This window comes from Anas platyrhynchos, chromosome 12 (genome assembly GCF_047663525.1).
Source record: "Anas platyrhynchos isolate ZD024472 breed Pekin duck chromosome 12, IASCAAS_PekinDuck_T2T, whole genome shotgun sequence".
Taxonomy (NCBI): Eukaryota; Metazoa; Chordata; class Aves; order Anseriformes; family Anatidae; genus Anas; species Anas platyrhynchos.
Window position 1 is genome coordinate 19507309 of NC_092598.1, and position 22280 is coordinate 19529588.

Here is a 22280-nt window from a genome sequence, read left to right on the forward strand (position 1 = left end):
CTGGTACATATTACTTGATGAGTAATAGCCAGCGGTACTGCCGATGACACATAAATACGTTATGGCATGAATGTAACAGTGACATCGTGGTTTTTCTGTTTCCTATTGTTGCTTTAAAAGACTGGTAGCAGATGTGGAATGGGGGCGGGCCCCTCCATTATTTCTACCAGCAAATACAGCTGTTGCAGTATTTGTGCAATTCCTAATGATTATTTTACTCTGCTCTTTGTCCTTTAAAGAACAACAAATATTTAGCCCTGTATTTTGCTATTTACAAGAGGTTTCAAAACGGATTTCTTAGTTGTTTGCAGTGTGCATCAAAAAAAAAAAAAAAAAAAAAAAAAAATCAGTTTCCTCAATGATACTTGGGTTTATTCTGCTTATTAGAGAGGTAATCCAAGCATGATTAGACTTATTCATTCTCCTACAATATGGTTCTCACTGTGTCTTTTGTGAAACGCATAGAGATACCATTAAACAACATGCAGAAGGGAAAACAAACATCCCTAAGATGTAAGTATCACTTCTTTTAAGATTAGATGTAATGTGTTGGAGGGGACAAAAAATATTAACTCAGCATTGTCTTTTATTCTTTATTTCTTTATATTTTCTGTTTGACACTTTGGTAAAAATAACTTTTTGCATCATTATTGGTATGTTTGAATGGAAGGGTCTGTTCAAAATAAGTACACAGAAGTTCTGCTCAATGGCATTCAATGAAGCCACAGGGCACTTTGAGAGCTGCAGTCAGTAGGACATACTGGTCATCATTTTTATCGGGAGTTTGCATCACTGACAAGAAAAGTTGTTCTCCCCCTCTTATTTTTGTGTGAGTGTATGAGGTTGCTGGTCATGGGCAGTTTTAAGTTCTTTTAAATATGCATTTCCTTTAATTCATTAAGAGACTTTCATGTTCCAACATATCCATTACTATGACAAACTGACACTGTAAAATTAAAAAGCCTGCAATTACTCACTTGGTTTGTGTTTTAATCAAAGCTATTGTAATATGACTCCAGGGAACCATAAATGGCAAAACAAAGGGTTTGGGATTTATGTGGGACCTCTGTATGTGGACCATCTAAGTAGCTGGGCAAGAACACGGGTGCTGTATTTTTTTCCCCTGGATGATAGTTTCAAGCACCCAAACCCAATTTAGAATTTGTTTTTCTGATGCCTCCTTCTTGCCTTGGGCTATTCCTGAATACATTCAGGGTTTTAAACTTGTAAACCCTCCTGTATCCAACAATTGTATGCCTAATAAGTAGCTGGTACAGCAATGTGGCCAGAGTCAGGAGCAGTACAAACCTGCAGCTAGTTCTAGGCCCTTTGTGCTCACCCACCTGTAGTGGAGACAAGACCAGCCACGTGGGGATTCCCAGCTGCTGGACCAGTGATGCTGGAAGTGCTCCTGGACCACCTCCCTGCAAGTCTCTGCAGAAAATGCAGTGCCTGCTTGTACCTGAGGCAGGGCAGATCACAGTGCTCTCTGGCAGCCAACACAGCCCTCTCGAAGAGCAAGAGCCAGTCAGACAGTTTGAGCAGAGCCTGAAACAAGCCTAGAATAGGCTTTAGAATCTACCTTGTAACACTGGCAGTTAACCACTGTATCTCACAATGTGAGGTTAACTGTGAGCGTTGTGTGGTAGATTCTAAAGTCTGTCACATGATGCATCAACCACCCTGACAGTCTTTGAAATACCAGGAGAGAAACGGGCTTCCTCTATCTGTGAACAATTGCAATCACATCTCAAAATGTGCCGGCCAGTACAATGCTGGAAAGAGCCCAAGTACCACCATGTATGAACTGGGAATTGTTGCGAGCATTTTGCTGACTATCATTTGTTAAACTGACCATAGCTTTTTCTCACTCAGGCAAATCAGCCTTTTATTTTTCTCATGTTCAGAACACTTTTTGTTTGTCAGCACAAAGCTCTTTTCTGTTGTGTGACTGAGGGAGGAGCAAATGACTGTAATGAAGAAGGGTAGTCCAGCGCATAATCTAGATACTTGAAAATGCGAAATGCATGATGCTGATCCTCAGAGCAACAATTCACCCAAATACAATAATAGAAATACTTTGCTAATTGCTCTCTGAGCTGGATCCCCTAAATCTGAGCAAAAAGCAGGATGGCCTCTCTAGCTCCCAGAGCAGTGGCTTCCCCTTCCTGGGGCAAGTGGTGATGTTGGTGTGACTGCAGACATTTCTCCCATCAGCCATCTTCACTCAAATGCCTTGTCTGCACTAGATGGCACTGTAATAACACTTGTTCCATTACCCAATTTGTTTACCAAAAACTCAAGCCAGGGAATTTACCAACTGCAGTAAAGTTAGTGTTTTATTTGTATGCTCCTTTTGAATGTTAATACTTTATTGACATTAAGAAAATGATGTTATACATATGGATATGTTTCTACTAAGTTGCTTTCTACGCATGTCTGGTAGTCCAGACCTGTTCCAATCATACAACCATGCATCTAGTGCATCTGCTCTGACTGGCTTGTAGGTTACTCTTTCAATGATCACTGGATTACACAGTGCTCTTTTAAAGGTCTCTATTTTTGTCACTTCTATTGTAATTCCTACCTTGTAATGTTAGAATTTAAATATAAATAGAGTTTAAATAAATTTAAAGAGTTTAAAGAGGTTAAATAAATTTAAATAGAGTTTAAAATATCCAATGTTTAAATATTTTTCATTGTATCAAATCTTCTGGGCGAATGTGACATATCTCCCATTTGCCCATTTGTAAATTCTTATGATCAGCAGAATACATCCATTGCTTCCGAGTATCCATCCATCTACCCAAGTCAGGTGCATTTCGCAGTATTTTCTTTTTAAACCTTAAAAGACTAACTTTAACTTAAGTTAAATGCCTTTGTACCTACGTCTCATAATGCAATTTTTCAATTTTGGCTGCTTGCTCAGCCACCCTTTCTAATTTCTAAATGAGTTTTACATCTCTCTGGCATTAGAGGCTGGTTTTGGTCTGATTAAGTCTTGCATTTCTATGATGATTTTCATCCAAGTAGATCCCCTAGTGCTTTATAAACTTTATTAACTGGTGGAACACGCTACATATCCTTTGCCCTTGATCAAATTAATAAACTAGTAGAGTAAAAGACAGTAAATGATTTTGCTGAAGGTGAAAGGTGACAGTGGGAAGCATATGAAATCATACAAACCACTCCAGACTTCAAGATTCTTCCACCCGAATGGAATAAATGAAATATCTCATCAGTGTTATATAGATTTCAGCAGTATCAGAATGATTATGTAAACTAATTCAAGGTCTATGCCTTTTTCTTGAAGCTCTAAAACAGCTCATGCTGCCTCCTAAAAAGGCACAGCAGCTGGGGTAAGCAGTCCTAGACCTTCTTTGTTGTCACAGCAATAGTATGAGTAGCCTTGGCTCTTCACTGCAGTTACAGCCTCCCAAATCCATCCATAAGTGCTTACTAAGAAGTACTGCCCTGCGAGAATGCTGCTGAAGTTTAATGTTATATTTAGAGGCCTTGACTGACGTACTGTAAAGAGATACACGTTCAATCCAACAGTTCTTCAGTGTTCCTGAACAACGCAATTACAGAAATAGAGCACTGCATACTTCTGATATAAGACATAGCATATGGAAATACAGAGTAACCCTTCAGACTCAATCCTGACTGGACAACCCAATTAATAACTTTATGTGTTCCAAGAGTACCAGAGATTTTCAAAGATAGTGCAAAAGAACTACAGTTAAATGTGAAAATATGGGTACAGCAAAATATGTACCCATACGAAGCTGTGGCACTAGTATACAGTGTAAAGGAGATTTGCCAGCTACTAGGATGTATTTTTTATTTTCTATTCCTGCTTGGTGCTTTGCTTAATAATGCTATAGCTGGAGAGAAACTGTAAGACTTTTTTCAACAGATTGATTTTCATTGACTTTAAGAGGGATAGTAGATTAAGGTACACCTTAATTTACATCTTCAATATACATCATTTGCAAATGTAACCAAACTTTTCATAGTAGCCCCTACTGTGAGGTTCTTTAATTTTAGAATCTCAAAAGCTGACATAATCTTCCAGGTATCATTAACACTTCTGCATTTGGCTTCAAACCTGCCATTTTGTGACAGAGAGCTCTCTGTTGGCATCTGTGTGAATTTCACATTAAACTTCATAGCAGGATATAGCTTTTTATCTCTTTCAATTTGTATCTTTTTAGGATTTCCTAAATGCTGCCCAGCAATGAGTTGAAGCAATGCTTCTCCTATAATTCAGAGATAATACGGTAAGCATTTTCCTCCTTCTCATGTGCAAGATTTAGTTGTCTTTAGCATGGTGCTGACCCAACAAATTGTGGATTTCACTGTAATTGAAATCCTGTTTTCATTTAAGCGATAAAAATTCTGTGTTAAGTGATGAAATTAAATTATTTCATTTCTCTCTCTGTTGCATACAATGTCCCAGTAAGATGGATTTAAACAGTATAAGATGGGAGACAATTAAAACAATGGTACCGGAGAGGCAACGTTCTTGACCCAAGAGCAACAAGCACCATCTGTTTCACAAGGCAGCACAAGAAGTGTACTAATACCTACCTGGGATAAATTGCCAGTGCAGATTTGCTTTGTTTTAAATTTAAATACTGTCCATTGGAGGATTTATACCATAATATAAGGCTTTGGTGATGTTTGTTTATGTTTTTGTATTCTATATAATGTAATATGAAAGTTCTTACTGTCAGCATCACTTGTTAATCTTTTTTCTAAATCCCAATCTGATAGATAATTTGTGAGGTTGGATCCCCTGAACAGGCTATGTGTGTGTATGAGAGGCATTGGATTCCATGGTGTTGATTTTTGATATTTTTAGTTAGCATGGTTGGTGAAAGGGGATTTTGTTATTTTGGATTATGGTGGTGTTCTCAAATCAAAACAAGTAGCAGAGCTAAACCACAGGCAAGTGAATGTAAGTGAAATATATGTGAACCTCAGCTGGAGCTGGGTGTCAGCCTGGAAGATTGCTGTTCTCTCGTATTCTTTTAGGTATCACAAATCATAGACGATAATGTTTAAAACTGAAATTCCAAATTTTGTTGTTTGTGTGGAAAAACAAGTATGATTTGAAATGGTACCAAGAACACTTTTCTTCATTGCTTGTCAGATTTATTTACAGGCAATATTTTAAATTGTTATAAAATTATTTTGTCAAATTGTTAAGGACATTTAATTGTAGCATGTTAAAAAAAAAAAAAAAGAAAAAGAAAAGAACAGGAAACAGCTGTTTATATTCCACAGGCATGTAGACAGCATCTGATTTGTAATTGTTTTATTATTGTTTAAGCCTATCTTGTTTGCTTTATTTTATTTGTTGAAGCTGAGTTTGATAATCTGTGAATATTACTTTGCAAATTAAAGCCATTCTCAAATATAAGTGAGGAGCCTGACATTAAATAATGTAATCATTCATTTTATATTGAAGTATTTAATTTGAGTGAATAGCTAACTGTTAAAAATAATTAAATGTAATTTTATATAATTATTTTGTGCATGTGGCACATTTAGCAAATATTGCCATCAGTTTTAGCCATATATATAGTCTGTCTTATTTTTCACATGAACTGGATCACAAAGTCTAGAAGGTATATGATGAAAAATGCAGTATTTAAAGAACTTGAAAGGCTCTTAAATTTATCAAGGCAGTATCTGAATTTACTTTAAAAAATATGTCACGTTTTCTGGCATTTAAAAGAAATATATAGATCAAATGTTCTTTCCTACTGAGAGGAATAAACTTTATGATATTTGGACATAACATATACCAGTGTTTAACACTATCCCTCCTTGAGTCACTACTTCATTGTGTTTTAATCATTTTTGTTTGCAAGGATTAGGAAGATTTCACCTATGATAATTAAAGTTGACTTCCAGAAGCCTCACTGATAGAAATATTAATACCTGATTTTATGGGCTTGCAGTGCATAGTACACAGCATAATGGGAAACAAGTGATTTAAATAGGAGTGGTAGACACTGAAGGACCCAATCTAATTAATAGGATTGTGAATGGAGCTCTTGAGGAGGCCCACTAAGAACTAATGGGCTACCTTATAGCTTTACTCATAGTACAGTGCTTATATATTGAGCTGCACTGTAAATCAATTAAATGTTCTTGCTAGTACCACATTATTAACTTTATGTGGTCTGATCATTTTCTTTTAGCTTTACATTCATGCTGTTGCCAGTTCTACATAAATGATACATTGCATTTTAAAATTAAAATTGCTTTAAAAAAATGCAACACTGTCTGAAAAATCAGAAACTGTAATCAGTAATTTTGGTGTCTGAACTCTAACATCAAAAACAAGTGAGTGGACTGGGCCTTGAAATAATAATGGGCCAACACAAAGGTAAATAGATTTTTACAAACACTTGAATCTGAATCTACTATAACATTTTATCAAGATACATTAGGCAAATACTAGCAGTCTTGAATCCTAGTGTTCAGGGAGGCTCTCTGCTCTAGACATCCAAACCAAACTTTATGCTTGGAACTGCTCTTGTGTGGAGACACATCCTAGAGAAGCAGAGGAACAAAAACTACTTTAAATGTAGATGGTTTGGATGCAAATGCAATTTCACTGTGTCAACCACAACACCCACAGCACAGGAATGTACTTCAGTAGAGCTGTGAGATCATCTCTGAAAAATCAAAGCCCAAAAGGTTTGACAATCACTGTGTTGGTATGAATCTGTAGCTGAAGGCAGTATTGCCATCCTAGAAACACCAAAAATACCTAACTGCCTTTTCCTGGTTTCTGTCCCGTTGGGGATTCAATGAGCTTAGAACAGTTTGAGAGGTAAATTCTGCTTTGCACAGCTTTCCTCGTTCATGTCTTGGGATCTTGCTACAAGACTGAAATTGGAATCCCCGGTTCCACCTCTTTTATTCAGGTAATTGTGCGGTTTAAAGGCCTGCCGTGTCTTCATGTCTTTCCAAAATACGTCCTTCTATCTCTTTGGATTCCAGCTGGTTGAAAATAGTCTGTATAGATGGGAACTTTATCACAGCCCATACAATTCTGTGCAGATGTGAGGTATTCCCTGTATTGCTAAGTATAGGCCAGTATGGTTATTGTTATTATTATGCATTCTTCTTCATTATCAATGTCAAATCTTCATTTGCATGAAGGAAAAAGGGTGACATTTGGTCTCTTATAGTAATGTATAATATCAATTACTACTTTGAATGAAGAAATAAAATTAAATACTGCATGCACACAAAAAATGGTGTCATACAACATAAAAGATAGGAATGGCATATTATTGTGTCTTAGGTATAGTTTATTAAATACTGTATAAAATGATCTCTCAAGAATTTTCAAAAATGAAAGTAGCGGATTGATTTCTGTGTTTAAGAGCATTTGACTAGCACCCAAGCAGTTCAGAGTTGTGCAAATAATTCTAGGTGAGCGTGTATGCTAAAGGTGTTTGATAGCTGAATTATTTATTTAGCAGTACTCACAGGCACTGAAGCAGAGCCCTTTGAATCTGGATTTTGCCATTTTTTCTTACTGCTGGGGCAAGATGTGTGGTGTAACAGCATTTGGTGTGTGTGAGGGTGCTGGAATCCAGTCAGATGCCAGCTCTGTCTTTCCCTGGGCATTCTTGGCTCAGCTGCAGCAGCACTATGGAGACCTCTGGAACCTTCCAGAACTCACTGCGGTGGGCCTGGGGCAGCCCCAGCTTCTCCTCACAGAGGCCCTGCTGCCAGTCCCTGGGCATGGGCACCCAATTCCAGGGGTTAGTACGCGGCTGTACAGGTGCTGGATACCCAACATTTCCTGTCAAGGAATTAGCAGTGATGCGGTTTGGTGCCTGAGCTCCATTTGCCCTCTGAATCTTAGCAACCGCTGGTGGCAGACTTCAGAGCAATGCGTTCTCATGGATAGCTCTTTGAAGCAAGCTGTGCTAAATGATAGCATTTTGACAACGTTGGCAGGAGAGTGTTGTGAAGCAGCAGGCTGCCAGAGGCCGCCACGTCACCTGCCTGGCCCTGGGCCCCTCTAAGGGCACAACAGATCCTGAAGGAGCTTTCCAGGAAAGATGCACCGGCTGTGTGGCTCTGTGCGAGGAGTCTCGTGGGAACTGGAATGAATACGGCCCACTCCCGGCTGGGTTTACAATTCTTGTCTCCAAAACAAACAAACAAACAAACAAAAACACTGAAAAGAAAAATCATTGCTCTTCCATCCTGGCTTCTTCAGTTTATTTTGCATGTAGAGGGAAAGTCTGAAAAACAACCATGGTGGACAGCTACATAAAGGAGTTTTCTGAAGTGATCGTTGCAAATCCTTGAAAACCAGGCAAGGAAAGGTGCTTAGTGCTTATCTGATGTTTACCACAATGTTAGTTTGATTCTGCTAAAATCACACCAACCTACTAAATAATTAATAATTTTCTCAGTAATATTTGATTCCATAGAAGCCTTTTACAATAAACAAAAATAAATATTATTTAGTATTTTATTACAACACTTTTTGACACATTTGAAGTGACGATGATGTATCCTTTGGTGCCTTCTGCTTGGCAGTTTCTGTGCTTCATGCTTTACCTTTCCCTGCCAGCGGGATTTCTGCCCTGTGGCTCTCGTGCCTGATTTTGAGCCTGTAGAAACCAGCATATGCCCGGTTAGATCAAGACCTACTTTGTGAATTTATGTGGTGCTAAAATAGATACAGTACTCACCAAATCCGCATTGCCTTTCTGCACTGGTTTGATGTGCCTCCTGTTGCATACAGCTGTTCAGATGAAGGAGATACTTTTCACAGGTAAATATGGAGAGGTGCAGAAGTGACTGGGGAGATCCCACAAACCACATGCTTGCCTCAGGCAAAAGTCATTTTCTTGTCAGTGTGCTTGGAGATTTTTTTAAAAGATTGCTCTGTTAACCTACATTAGTTACTCCCTGTCCTCTGATGTAGGTGAAATAGACCTTATCTTAATCTGCGCCTCTCACAGATGTGCTGTCTTCTTTGACGTACTAAAATGGAAATTGGTGTGTTCTTGCTAATTAAACAGTGGGAGAAAGGTGCTGGCTGGGTAGCGTAGTGGCAAGGTATTTGTGTGAGAGTAACCGGTCATCTATTTAAACCCTACCACTTTGGAAAATCTACAAGAACTCTGTAACAATTTTCAGCAGAAGAAATTTTCTGTGACTTGGTGTTAGTATGAGATAAGATTTGTGCTTTAATACAGATAGCCTGGAAACGTCACTTGGCCTCCTGTTCTGTACAATGGGTTCTAACAATTGCCTGCATCACAGATGTGTCATATAAGCTCACAATCATACCTTGAATTAGTGAAACAATTATATTCATAGTGAGGGAGATGTTAGTACCACAGAGTAATTACAGCTCATTTTAGAATGCCTTCCTGTATATTTATGTGTCTTTTTATTATTATTATTTGCAGACTGCTCTTTTCTTGGTGAAATACAGCAATATCTGATAACAGCAGCACAAATAAAATTACTAGTAGCAAATTTTTCTGAGATGCCTAGAGGCAGGGTGGTGGATAGGTGGGATGTGAGTGGAAGGCTTTTCTCTGCTCATAATTTTTTTCTGTTATGTCAATGCCTAAATACATCTGTGGTAGTTTAAGCTAATTAACACAGGTGGAAGGATTGGGGGGAGTAGATAAATACTAATTGTGACTGTCTTTCCTTTACCATAGACCACTGGAAAAAGGAAAAGAACAGTGGAAAATAGTGGCTGTATTTTCCTTATTTTCCCTTTTATAGTCAATGCTGAACTAACACAACTGGAATTCTAAGAAATCCCAAGTTGTGCTGGGTGTGTGACAGTAAATTTGACCAGCTGTAGCTGAATTGGCCAAGTGTGAACACCAATTAGTGTGGAACATGGTAACATAATTAGCAGAATCATGATGAAGTTAAGACAGAGGGAAAGGTAAGCTGAATATCAGCTACTTTTTATTATCAGGCTTTTAAAACTAAACTGGCAAAGCTGTAGGCAAGGGGCTGTGTAACAAGCAATTTTACTCTGAAAAGGCCTGGTCTGGCTCATTTTTATCTCTAAGTTCTACAGTTCTGTGCTTAGTGAAGCATTCTCTAGATAGCCACCGACAGCTGGTGTGCATGGGGTATGTTGACTTCTCTACTAATGATCCAAAACAAACAAAATAAATTTTGGTTATTGTGTGCAGCCGCATGTAAGCTGCCTGTGTGTCTGCTTTGCAGCAGGTAGTAGTGCTGCATGTCTTTATGTGTGTGACGTCCCACTGATGTCCCAGACTCTCATCTCACTCTGCCCAGCGCCAGCCAGACTCTTAGAGATAACATTGGTATCTACAGAAAAGCACGGGTAGGGGAGTCCTCAAGAATTGTTGTGTGAAGGATGTATTTATGCTTCATTTATTGAGTAACACGCAATAAGCAAGCAATGAATTTAAAGTGGACGATAGCCTGTACTTTTCCTCCCTAGTTCCCTGACTAGTGATACTGTAATATTAGAGAAGGAGGAGATGGATGTCAGAAAAGAGAAATGTTGTTGCAGAAGGGTGAGGAATATATATGTCCTATATAAGCCATCTGGCATGGCAGGCCTATGTGTGGCTGTGTCTCTTAAGATATGAAATCCTTTTTCCAGTCGGTTGACTTTTGCAAAGGATTTAAGTCCCAAAGGAGTTTGGGGGTAATAGATGAAATGACAGCAAAATGAGTTTTCAAAATTAAAGTAGTATGTCGAATTGTGCAAAGAAACTTTCATGTCAGCAGGATGCTGTTCTAGGTAAAACTAGCGCACAGAAATAACTTCAGCGTACTATTAATGAAGAGACCTGTTGTGTATTGGGCTCCTGATTTCCAGGTCAAACTTTATATTCTACCCAAGTACTAGTTTCAAGCTTCTGAATTTTTGTTACCAGGAATTAGGACATAGAAATACTTGCCAGTACTTAATTGCTGCCCCTAGACAATGCATCAGTACATTCTCGTAATAAAATTCACAGCTCAATTTACATCACTATTAATCTCAGAGATGCACAACGTTAACAGGATTTGGAGTCATTCCAAGAAAAAGAGTTCCTTAGATTGGCATGGCAGAAGGCTTTTATAAGAAGAATATATATTTTTTTTAATGCTGCTTTGAAAATCACTGAAAATGAAACCAATATTTTGAATTTCTTAAAATCTCTTTTCGTTTCATAGTTCTGTAGTATCCACCTGTAGATATTAAGTATTTGAATACAGTTAAAGTAAGAATTATAAAAATAGCAGGATTGCTATTATTGATCTCATTGTCCTTGTCTGGTCTTCTGTGTTTCTACAGAATCTCTGTAGGTTTTATTACAGCTAAATAGTTTTCTCTCTGAGTGTAAATTGTATCTTTTTTAAGCAAAATCTATCATAGCTTATTTTGAGTAAACTAATCACAGTGTTTCTGTTACAATTTGTTATAAGAAGGAGGAAGATTTATATCTTATTGTAGTACGCTTGTCTGAAGAAGAGTGCTGTTATCTCTGACTGGGGGAAATTTACTTACTTATTTGAGCATGTGTTTGTACATGTAAACTTCTTTGTGACTTCCGCATTACAAATGGGTTCCTTCTTGGATTTTTATTTTTTTTTTGTACACATATGAGCAGTTGTACAGTGCTTCTGTCTTTGAAAACAAACAAACAAAATAAACAAAAGGGGATACAGTCAGTAAATGACATTCTAACAAGTCATGAAGTATGAACAAGGAATGACAGATTAGTAATATATCTGTTCAGTATTTCTGTTTGAATGGACGAGCCATCCAAGACCCCTTTGATCTATTGTACTTTCTGGGCAGCAAAAGAATTATACAAAGGCAAAGTCATTCCCTTCCTGTCACACAGAATATACTTTATATTCTGTTGGCATTAGTAAAAGGATAGCAAAAGATGTCATACAGATGACTCTAACTATGATGTAGAGTCCTGGGACGCTATCTTAGAAATCAGTAAAATATTCACTGAGATTTAGTTACAGTAATAACATTAAAGATGCTCAGTTACTCTGTCTAAGAACAGGCAGGTGTGAAATGGTTGCAATCTCCTTCAAATGTTCTGGTTTTCCTTGAATTAGTGGGAGACCAGAATTTTGATGATGCTTTTGAAAAGATGATTGGGAGAGGAAAAAATCTTATTTAAGAAAATCAAAATGTCTAATTTTGGTAATTTTGAAACCATCCAATCCTTTATAAAAACAGATTATTAAAAAAATAACTTATGTCTGAAAATGTAATTTGTTTTAGCTGAATGCTAGAGATGTTTTCTGTCTCTGTCTCTGGGACTAAAGGTAAAAAAAAAATAATAATCTCTAAGAAAGTTTGCTGGCTTTGCCATAAATTACTTGTTTATAACACTGCGACATAAACTGTGAAGATGGCAATATATAATATTATATATATATTACAATATATTATTATATTATAATATATACTTATATATAAAAATAATATATAATATGTATTATCTATATTATATTAATATATAAATAATATATAAAAATAATATATAATCTGTAAAAACATTGTGATGGTACATAAACTGAGCATTAAGCTAAAAGATGACCCTGATGTATAAATTATACAGTAGGACTTTCACACCTATAAAAGACAGTTATCTTCTGTGAGTGGGTATCACCCATTGCTATAATGCTCTGTTTCATGACAATAAAGACAGTGATATTTCCATTCGGTATCTCTCCTATTAATACATTCATGAGTGTTTTAAAGATGCTTAAGAGACTTCCTAATCTTGAAACGTCTTTTGCTTTCAAAATACCTGTACATGAACTCCAGCTGAAGATCAACTGTACTTCTACTGGCAGGATAGTTTCAATTGGCGTTAATTTTTTTAATACATCCCCCATTTTGCCATGTTCTCTGGAGAACGTATATTGCCCAAATCTCATCAGGCTGGATGTAGTTTGATCCATGTCTGTAGTGTCTCCTCCAGGGTCTTCGTTCCCTGAAAACAGGTGTAGGCATGCTTCCAGAAAACCCAGGGCCAGCCTGTGTTGGTCTTGTCCTGATAACAGTATTAAGGTGAACAAAGAGCCTCGTGGGATCTTGAAGCCCTCAAGGGCACGCCATTGTAAGAAGGGCCTGGAATATATTTCAGTTGACACAAATTCTGCTGTATAATCCTTAAGTAATACTGCTTTTTCCAGTTGCTGGAGTTTTCAGATGTTGCGAGTGCTTGCCAGTCTTATTTTTCTTTTTTTGATTGGTATCGCACATTGAGATCTGTGTCAGTTTTTCAGAATGATTACAGATTCTGAAGAAACTTGAAATGATCAAAATCGGGCCCACATTTTCAGTGCATGATACAACTTTGTCAGCATGGTCTTTCACTGAGTGCTTTCAGTGTTTTCCTATTTTCTCTTGAGGATTTATATGCTGTATTATTGTTTAATAAGGGTTTAGGTTTGTGTTTATCAGCCATTGGCACCTTCCTTTAACACCTGAATGTTCCATTTCCTAGATAACCGATGATCATGGAATAAACAGAGCTTCCATAACAGAGTGTTTTTTCAACACACTGTTGAAAGCTTATTCCTGTATTCTGGTGGAGTTATTTTAGTATTATTATTATTTTCTTGTGGGTTGTTTTGTTTTGTTTTCTATTTCTTAATCTATTTTTAAACCTAGCAATTTCTCTTCTGACTACCTACTTTCCTGTATGCTATGCCTGGTAGTATTATCTTACCCAGACATTTGTTTCTTTGGAGGCTTGCCTTGAGAGTAAATTGAAAACATGAATGTATTGATAGCAGCCAGCTAGCATAGATAATAAAGGTGATGAAAATGGAATAACAAAGGATTGCGTACAGATGAGGAAACAGAATATATGTCCAGCATTTGCATTGGCTGTTGTCAGTCTGGGATACATTCCCTCTTTACACCTCGTCACTAATATATGTACCTGGAATTAGGTGAAGTTAATCAACCGCCTTTATAGCAGATGCACTTCACTTGTGTTTCACTGGCTCTGCAGATACACTCTAAACAATCTGTATTTTTTGTTAATGAAGAAAATTCTATTGAGGAAAGTTACATGCTGAACAGTTTCACAATCAACACTGAGACAATGAAACCATTTATTCTCTGTGATCTCATTTTGTATCATTGCTCTTTTTTGCTGATATTCTGTCAGTTCATGATTCGAGAGGTTTCACAGAAATATAAATCAGCTGAGTAATTCTTCACATTATTTTAGGTGCATCAAATATTTGTGCTACAATTAAAAACTCCTGGAACAAAACTGAGTGTGATTAATGTCATCAATTTTTTGGCTGCCATTGCATTTGAAGATTCCACTTTCTTCTGATTCAGAAGAGGGTTCAGACTTAATTCTTTCTTTACCAGCCTGTGAACTAGCAACTAAAGCAACTAAATTAATGGAGTTCAAGAATGTGTAACATTGTTTCTGGATTTTGCAGGACCATTGCAGTCTTACAGCTGAGCCCAGGAACACAGCTTCCTCCACCATCAGTTTGTGTGAATTCTTAACAAATGCCCAGAAAAAGTTTTAAAAATAGTGTAAAAAATTCCTATTGCAAACCATTTTTGAATTAGTCTCACATTACACCTGCATGATCAAGGCAGTCCATTAGACTTTAATCTTTTTCTGAAACTAACTCAGGCTAATAGTTAACTGACAAATAGTTAGATTTTCATTTTTATATACAATTCAATGGTATAACTTCATATCAGCTGAAAGCCTGATATGACATTCTTTTTATCAGCAATACTGATATAGCATGGCAATGCAAAAATAGCTTGAAGCTGTTGAAACACTTTACTTTCTGATTTCTGTCTGACATTACCTTCTGAATTTTGCGCAACCTGTGAAGGTTGATGTTCTAAGCTGTCGTTTGGACACCTGCAGCAACTGGAAAGCCGAATGCCTATATTTTAATTTTTACAGTTCCGTTAGTAGTTTCATTCAAAGGAGGAGTAACTGTGAGAATTATAAAACCTTCATGACCTCATTATGAGCTTCACTTAACTCCTGTGTTTCAGGCTAGCTGGAGTCTGTGTCCTGGACACTTGCATAAAAAGATGTTTTAAAATCTGTGCATGAGCCCGTGTAACTGCACAAATGGCTTAGATTTATCACAGAGCATAAAATCTGAATTGAGGTTTAAAATGAAAAACTTAAGGCCTCATAGGTGAACAATCACATTTTAAAATTTAAAAACATGTCCCAAACTTTTCAGTAGTAATGTGTGGTTTAATCCCTGTTGTATTTTACTGTATGTAACAAAATAATAACCTTTTCAAATTACGCTGTTAGGTGGGCAGATACTGCTATTCTATTTGATAGGTGATGTATATATCTCTGAATTTATGTCATTAATGACTCTGAAGAATTTACATGCTATTGATTTATCGATTTACATGCTATCGACTTGGCAAACTTTTAAAAACATTTTTAATCCTGTATGACCAGAGCCTTGTAGTTCCTCTCGCTTTGGAGCTGGTGACTGTAGTTAGAAAGAGAGTTTGGAACCTGAGTACTGGCCATACACAGTCCCTTTCCCCAAGCCATGCTGAAGAAGTAGCAAAACCAAAAACCACACAAAACCGCTTGAAACATAAGCCATAGCCATGAATTATGGCTAATAGGGTTAATATTTCAGCAGACATATCTGGTTTAATAAGTATTACTTTTTTGAGAGGGAAAAACAAATTTGTATATATATGTGTGTGTGTATTTATAGTGTGTGTATATATTTATGTGGAAGATTAATAGGTTTTTAAAACAAAATGCATGTGTATTTCTAGAAGATTTTTCAACCTTCTGTACTGAAAACACTGTAGGGGCAGCAACCTCTGTGAGTTAGTATTTTTGTGGTTTTCTTTTTTAGAACCAGCTGCCTGAAGTCTTCTAGACAGAAAGTTCTGATTTTTATGGGATAACCTGTAACAAACTATTTATGAAGAATGAGGTGGAAAGGAGGCCAATCTTAGTAGAAGTTTGGAAGCCAAATGTTTTGAATTTTGAGGGTTTCTGATAGCAGCAAGAAAACTCAAATAGTAGCATAGCTAGCAGTAAAAGTTGGCCAATCTTGTGAGAAGGGGTGTGTATTGTGAAATATTTAAAATTCCCTTGCAATTATGAAATAAGAAAAAATGTTTTACACTAGATTCTTAATCCCCTAAATTTCCAGAAAGACTAAAGTGATTTTTTGTTTGTTTGTTTTTGCTAATGGTTTGACAAAAATAACTGACTTTTGTTAAAACTGGTTCTGGGAACAAGGATGATGGCTTCCATCTTTGTGGCCTGCAACCCATGCATGGAGCCATTCTCAGAACTTGAATGAAGGCTCGTCTCTGAGACATATGAACTTGCAGTCTAGGAGACTCAGAAAAATGTGTTGTTGAGCTTGTAAAAATTTTTGTTTTATCCTTTCTCCTGAATACATCAATAGACTTGTTGAAATATTCTTTTGCAGGATATAGCATATAGCGTTATGGCATATACTCATTATTAATTTGTGGTTTTGTATGTGTGTGTGTTTTTTTTGTTTGTTTATTTGTTTGTTTTTTTCAGACAAGTATGAACAGTGTGTTCTAAAAATGATTCTAACCTTTGCCAGTAGCAACACGTCCTGTAGTAAAGCGGTTTACCATTGCAGGGACACCGTCAGATCCACATTCTATCTGCAGCCAGGTATGAAATTGGGACTGCACCCGTTCCCTCAGGTAGTTACACAGCAGACAGTTTTTCTGCTTTGCCAAAAACTTTGTCAAGGTAGCACCGAGATCAGCTCAGGACTGAGGAATGGTTGTTCTTTTGGGGACTAACTGCTTCTGTTGTCACTTCATTCTGACCTAGCTCTGTAACATAACAGAAACCTGAGTCAAACATGAGTCTGAAGCTCTTGTCTGTTTAATGCACGCTTTCAGCAGTTTTGTTGACAGTGTGCCTAAAGGGAAGTTTCTGTTATTTTGGTACTCAGTGGTGCAATTTTTAATTTGCTGTTCATTGAGAGTCAAAGAGATAAATGACAAAAAGGCTTGTGAGTTTAGAGGCGCTTGTTCAGCGGAAGAGCTGGTGGCAGCACTAAGTATGCCGTTAATAGGAATATGATCAGCCTTTATGCTCTCGGTGGCGTGACTTAAAAGGTTGGGGCTTGATAACTCCACAAAGAAATATGATCCAAAAATATTGCTAGGGCTGTGACCTTCTTCTCTTGAGCTGTGCTGGATGGGATGGTATAGTTTAGCTCAGCAAAGTCCTGATCAGGAGTAAGACACCAGCTTCTCTTGGGGAAGAAATACTTCATACACTTGCCTTTAGCTGCCAGAGCTGCCAGTCTGCAGAAGGATGTTTATGTCAATGCCTTGTCACTTGCCAGATATTGGATGTCCTGTTCTCATGCACAGTTCCCGGGTGCAGTACTTTTTTTTTTTTTTTTTTTTTAAGGACTTAATGCTTGTTAGAAGACTCTAGCCACCTCCTTGTGCATTTTCTGATGTCTCTTCCCTTGGCACTTCTGAATACTACGTCATCTGTTCTCCCTGGAGTAGGACTTGGCTGTTTCTCATTGTCAGTGTCAGCTTAATCTATTAAGGAATGCTAGAGCTGTGGGTTTTCCTGTTGTTGTTTTTGTTTGTTTGGTTGGTTTTTATAATGTCTTCCATCTACTTCTAACATGTCCGTAACTGTTAGCTTGTGCCTTCTGTGATCGTTTGCATGTAGTATTCTCTGTCAAACCTGAACCCAGGACCAGGTAATGAAGGAATGGTTTGAAAATAGCACACTTCATACAGGCCATAATTTGATTTGTGTAGAAATAGTACTCCCACCGAGAACAATCATGTGGAGTATGTTCCTGTGCAGAATCTGGATGGAAATTCTGCCAAACCAACTAGCTTATCATCATGCCCCTCTGGATGGATACTTTTATTTCTTCTCTTAGCCAGCACTAGCCAGTGATGAAGACACTTCTAGCAATAAATAAATAAATAAATAAATAAATAAAAATTTGGAAAATGGATGGAAGCACTGGAAAAATGCTGAATTATGTCTGGGATTGCATTACATGAGGGTGAATGCAGTTACATTACAGACCTTAAGATGGTCTAAAAGCTCTAAAAGATTTGGAAATCAAAATCTTGGTGATGTTCACTCCGCTGTACAGAGTTTAGAGTTTAATTTACCTGAGGCTCATGGGAGTGACAGCATTGTACTTTAAGGATTCCTCACTTTGCTGAATAATTGTGCTGCTAGTGGGATTCATGTATAGCATCACTGGGAATTGTTGGCAAAGTTTTCAGGAGGTAGAATTAACTAAAACAAAGCTGCAGCCTGACAGATGACTAGACTGATGGTATATCTAAATCTGTGTGTTTCTAAATAATGATGATGCCTCTGTACGGCACTGCTCTTGCTTCTGTGAGTGGAGGGATGGTGGTTTTGAAGGCATTCAGCCTTGACTGCATGCAGTGCGAGGCCCCTGTGTGGAGGCACTGGCTGTGACATTCCACTTCTGGGATGGGTGACATACACCCGGGGAGGCAGAGCTGTAATTGCTCACCACCAGTTTTGTATCCATCTCCCACAGGATCCTGCCTTTCTACAGTGGAAAGCCCTAACTTTTCTTTCCACACTGTTTTTCCTTTTTTTTTGCAAGACTTGAACCCTCCTTCTGACCGTCCTATATCTTTGCTTGGTCAGGGATCTTACTCTTTTAGTTGGCTGATTTGATGAACTACCCTCAGCATTAAACTTCAGTATGGGCAGAAATATGCTTTGGAAATATTGGGACTTCTTTTTCAGAATTGGGATCTGACAGATTTCTCAAAATTTCTTCAGGCAAGAGGTAAAATAAGCATAGTGCTTAACAATAAGGTAGTGAATTCATTAAAAGTCATGAAAAGTCCCTGCTTGGAATTGTTCACTGAAACCAAAGAAAAAAGCTTTACTGTTTTGAAATAAAACTATGTAAGAATCAATAGCTGTAGTTTTGTTTTGTATTTTAGTAGGGAAAGTAAACAAAATGCAATAAGAAATTTCTTACTAAGTTTGATTTTAAATTTATTATGAAGGAAAAACAGCTAATTTGAGAAAGGAGAGAAATTAATTGTTTTGTGAACAGAAGCTTTCAGTGGTTAGAGGCAGTGAGTGCAGACAATATGTTTTTTTCTTGTCACTTTAAAGCAAAAAGCAAATGGTGAATTACAGAGACATTTCATCAGCTCTGGTAAGGAATCTGAATATCATAGATGCAGCTGCTGGCGCAGTCTCTTGTGTTAAGCTCAGTGTAGCAGAAATGGAAAAAATCAGTATCCACATGAATGAAGTAGAATTTGATTCTTGGTTGCATGATCCATTTTAATGAACACTGTGCTTTCCATTTGCTCCCTTCTCATACAAACCAATGGAGTTCCTCCTGAAGCACCTGCAAGGTAGTAAATAGTCTCCAACAGCGAATAACAGAGTTCACCAATAGTTCAAGACATTTTTGTCAATAAATTCATTAAGATTTACATGAAGGATATCATATTTTAGAAAAATGAAGAGGAAGGGGAGAAGAGAGAATAGGTTGGGGTTTAACAGAGGGAGATAGTTGCTTTCAAAAATTAATGACCCATAACACTGGAATATGAAGTTGTTTTTTTGTTATCTTCTCACAACAAGTGCAGTGCAGGCATACATAACACAGCGTTCTACATATTTATGCAGATTAATGATTATAACCTTCCTACTATAAATGAGCCATTTTTTCATCTGATGCAAAATAATTAACCCTGTACTACTAATTTCTACTTTGGGGAAGAACATTTCATAAATGTTATACTATATTGTTCTGCAAAATAAATTTCTTCAAATTGGTATTTGGAAGGAAATAGATGTATTTATTAAAATTTTTCTCTCATGTCAGAAGTAAATATGGGAGCTATCTACATGTGAGTTATGTATAAAACAGCTGAAAGATCTAACTTGGCAATATTTTTAGTAATAATATTAAATATTGATTATTTTATTGCATGATTGCCAAGATGAGTATTTCATACTGGCACACAATTGTAGCAGCTACTAAATTACATTGACATTGAAGTTCTTTTTACCTATAGGGCTTCATAATTTGGCATTTGTCAACATCAAATCATTTCATCACAGACTGACAACACTCTATGACTCTCAATAAATGAGAAAAGACCAGGACGTTTTTAAATTTCAGAACCACCCCTAACCCATGCCGTATTTTAAAGGAAGAGTACCCCAAAATTTTTCTCCCTTGCTGATCTGTTGGGCTCCAATTGTCCTATGCCTACTAGCTGTAGTTTTATTAAACGTGCACTAGAGCTAGATGGAGACAAGCCAATTACTTTCACTTGAGATTTAGTTCATGTCTTACAGCGGGTTTGCAGAATTGCTTGGCTGGGCCTATAACCCATTACAGATGGATCTTTCTTATAAAGAAACCCCTGCTTTCTTTTCTTGCTGTTAGGATACAACCATATGGCAACAGTTTGTACTCCAAGACACTGTCATCTTAAATTCTCTGCCATGAGAACACCCTGACATCTTAGCTGTTTGTGCAATATGCGTTGAATGGTTCTATGAAAATAACATAAAGTCACTTTCAGAAATGATGTAAAAATCAGGGATGGTCCCAAGGGTCATTAAGTGATCAAACCAGATTTCTATTCAGACTCTAATTAAGGAGGACTATAGACTTGCAAACTCTTTCTGTCATGCCTGCCAAAGAAAGCTGATATGTTTGGCTAGATAAGGTAATGGCACAGTAAGATGTTTTTTTTGTTTTGTTTTGTTTTGTTGTTTTTTCCCCATTATAGTTTGAAATTGGATAGAGCCTAGCAACATGGAGCTGTGAGTTTGCTACAGTGTTTGAGTTACCTGATCTGGAAGTTTTGCTCAGATCTAGCTCAGATCTTGTTTTCTTGCTGCCAGCAAGATCCTCTAAAAATATTAGTATTTTAATAATAATAATAATAAATATATTATATTAGAATGTAATAATAATAATGGTGTGTTTAGAAACATGATATACCTAGAATGTCAGCCTGGCTTACTGGTAGCACAGCTGGATCAGTGGTTTTAGCAATATTCTGTCATCTCTTGCAGTGGCTGGATTCCAGTGACGTGGCTGGTGTTCGTTCTTGGCTTGGCACCCAGCTTCCTCTGATGAAACTGCTCCAACATCCAGTAGAGACTTAATGGCAGCAATGTGCAGGGTGTGCACAGAACCGCACAGTGCTTTCAGGTGTCTGCTCAGCCCCCTGCCTGCCTTGCTTATCTGGTAAGCCGTCTGAAATGAATTTTTTCTTCTGTCATTTCCTCATATCCCAGCACACAAGAGGTTAAGGTTAATGCTGAAGACATCTCTCTTACATGATGCACTGAATAATCCTTCCTTGTCCCAGTTCAGATGGCGTGTAATTCTGTGGACCTATTCCCCACTTACAGTTAATCATGCCAAATGTAACATAGAGGAAATCCAGAGAGAGGGGGGAGAGAGAGGGAGATTGATAGCATAAAGAACTAAATCGAAGGTCTTTCAAGATTAGGAGTTTCAGTGACCATAATTATGTCTCAGATTTTAGCAGATAACTATCTTGGCAGAATAATCATTCTTAAGGCTTGCTATGGATCCAAAGTATTTCAGTGCTATGAAGTATTTGCTTGGTCATAATTAGAAGGGTTGAAAGCAATTCTTTCTTAATAATATCCTGTCCTTTTTATTAATGATTTAAGAGCAGTTTCTTCCCTTGTCAAATGTATACTTATCTTAGAAGTATTTTTTTTTAAATATGCTTAATATCTAAAGAAAATATTAGTGAAAATAATGTAGTGTACTCTCCATATAGCTCTGTATTAGTTTGTATATAAGTAGTTGTAAACCACATTGCACATACAAAGATTTTAAGTGGCTGAGCAGTTAACAGGTGAACATAAGTATTTACTGCATTTCAAATACTATGCCACCTCACATTTTTTGGCAAACCTTATAAACAAGCAAAGTAAATCGAAACTCTGAGTAGTGACTTATCAACTGCTTTTGATGGTAATCTGGATTTAAATACTGTCTGAAGGAGATTTCTGCTTGGATGAAGACTGGCTGAGCAAGGCAGCTGACAAGGATGCTAGTTGCAGCTAGGCTAAAAGGCAGCGAGGGTGTCTGATCTCCCAAGTGGAGCAAATATCAAAGAAGTGCAGCATACAAGTGGTCTTGTTCAGTACTCAAGAGCTGGTGGC

The 22280-nt window shown here is 37.2% G+C and overlaps 2 long non-coding RNA genes across 2 annotated transcripts in view; one reads left to right on the top strand and one right to left on the bottom strand.

Annotated features, from left to right (window-relative positions):
- LOC101804338 (uncharacterized) overlaps positions 1-22280 on the top strand; it is a 350024-nt gene that overhangs the window by 321491 nt on the left and 6253 nt on the right. The window contains exons 6-7 of the long non-coding RNA XR_011812257.1: positions 4218-4283; positions 21150-21324. This is a non-coding gene — a long non-coding RNA (uncharacterized lncRNA). The remainder of the gene's footprint in view (positions 1-4217; positions 4284-21149; positions 21325-22280) is intronic.
- On the bottom strand, positions 8505-9959 carry LOC140003486 (uncharacterized). Its single transcript, XR_011812258.1, has 2 exons — positions 8742-9959; positions 8505-8660 (listed from the first exon to the last, which is right to left on the bottom strand). It is a non-coding gene; the product is annotated as an uncharacterized lncRNA (long non-coding RNA).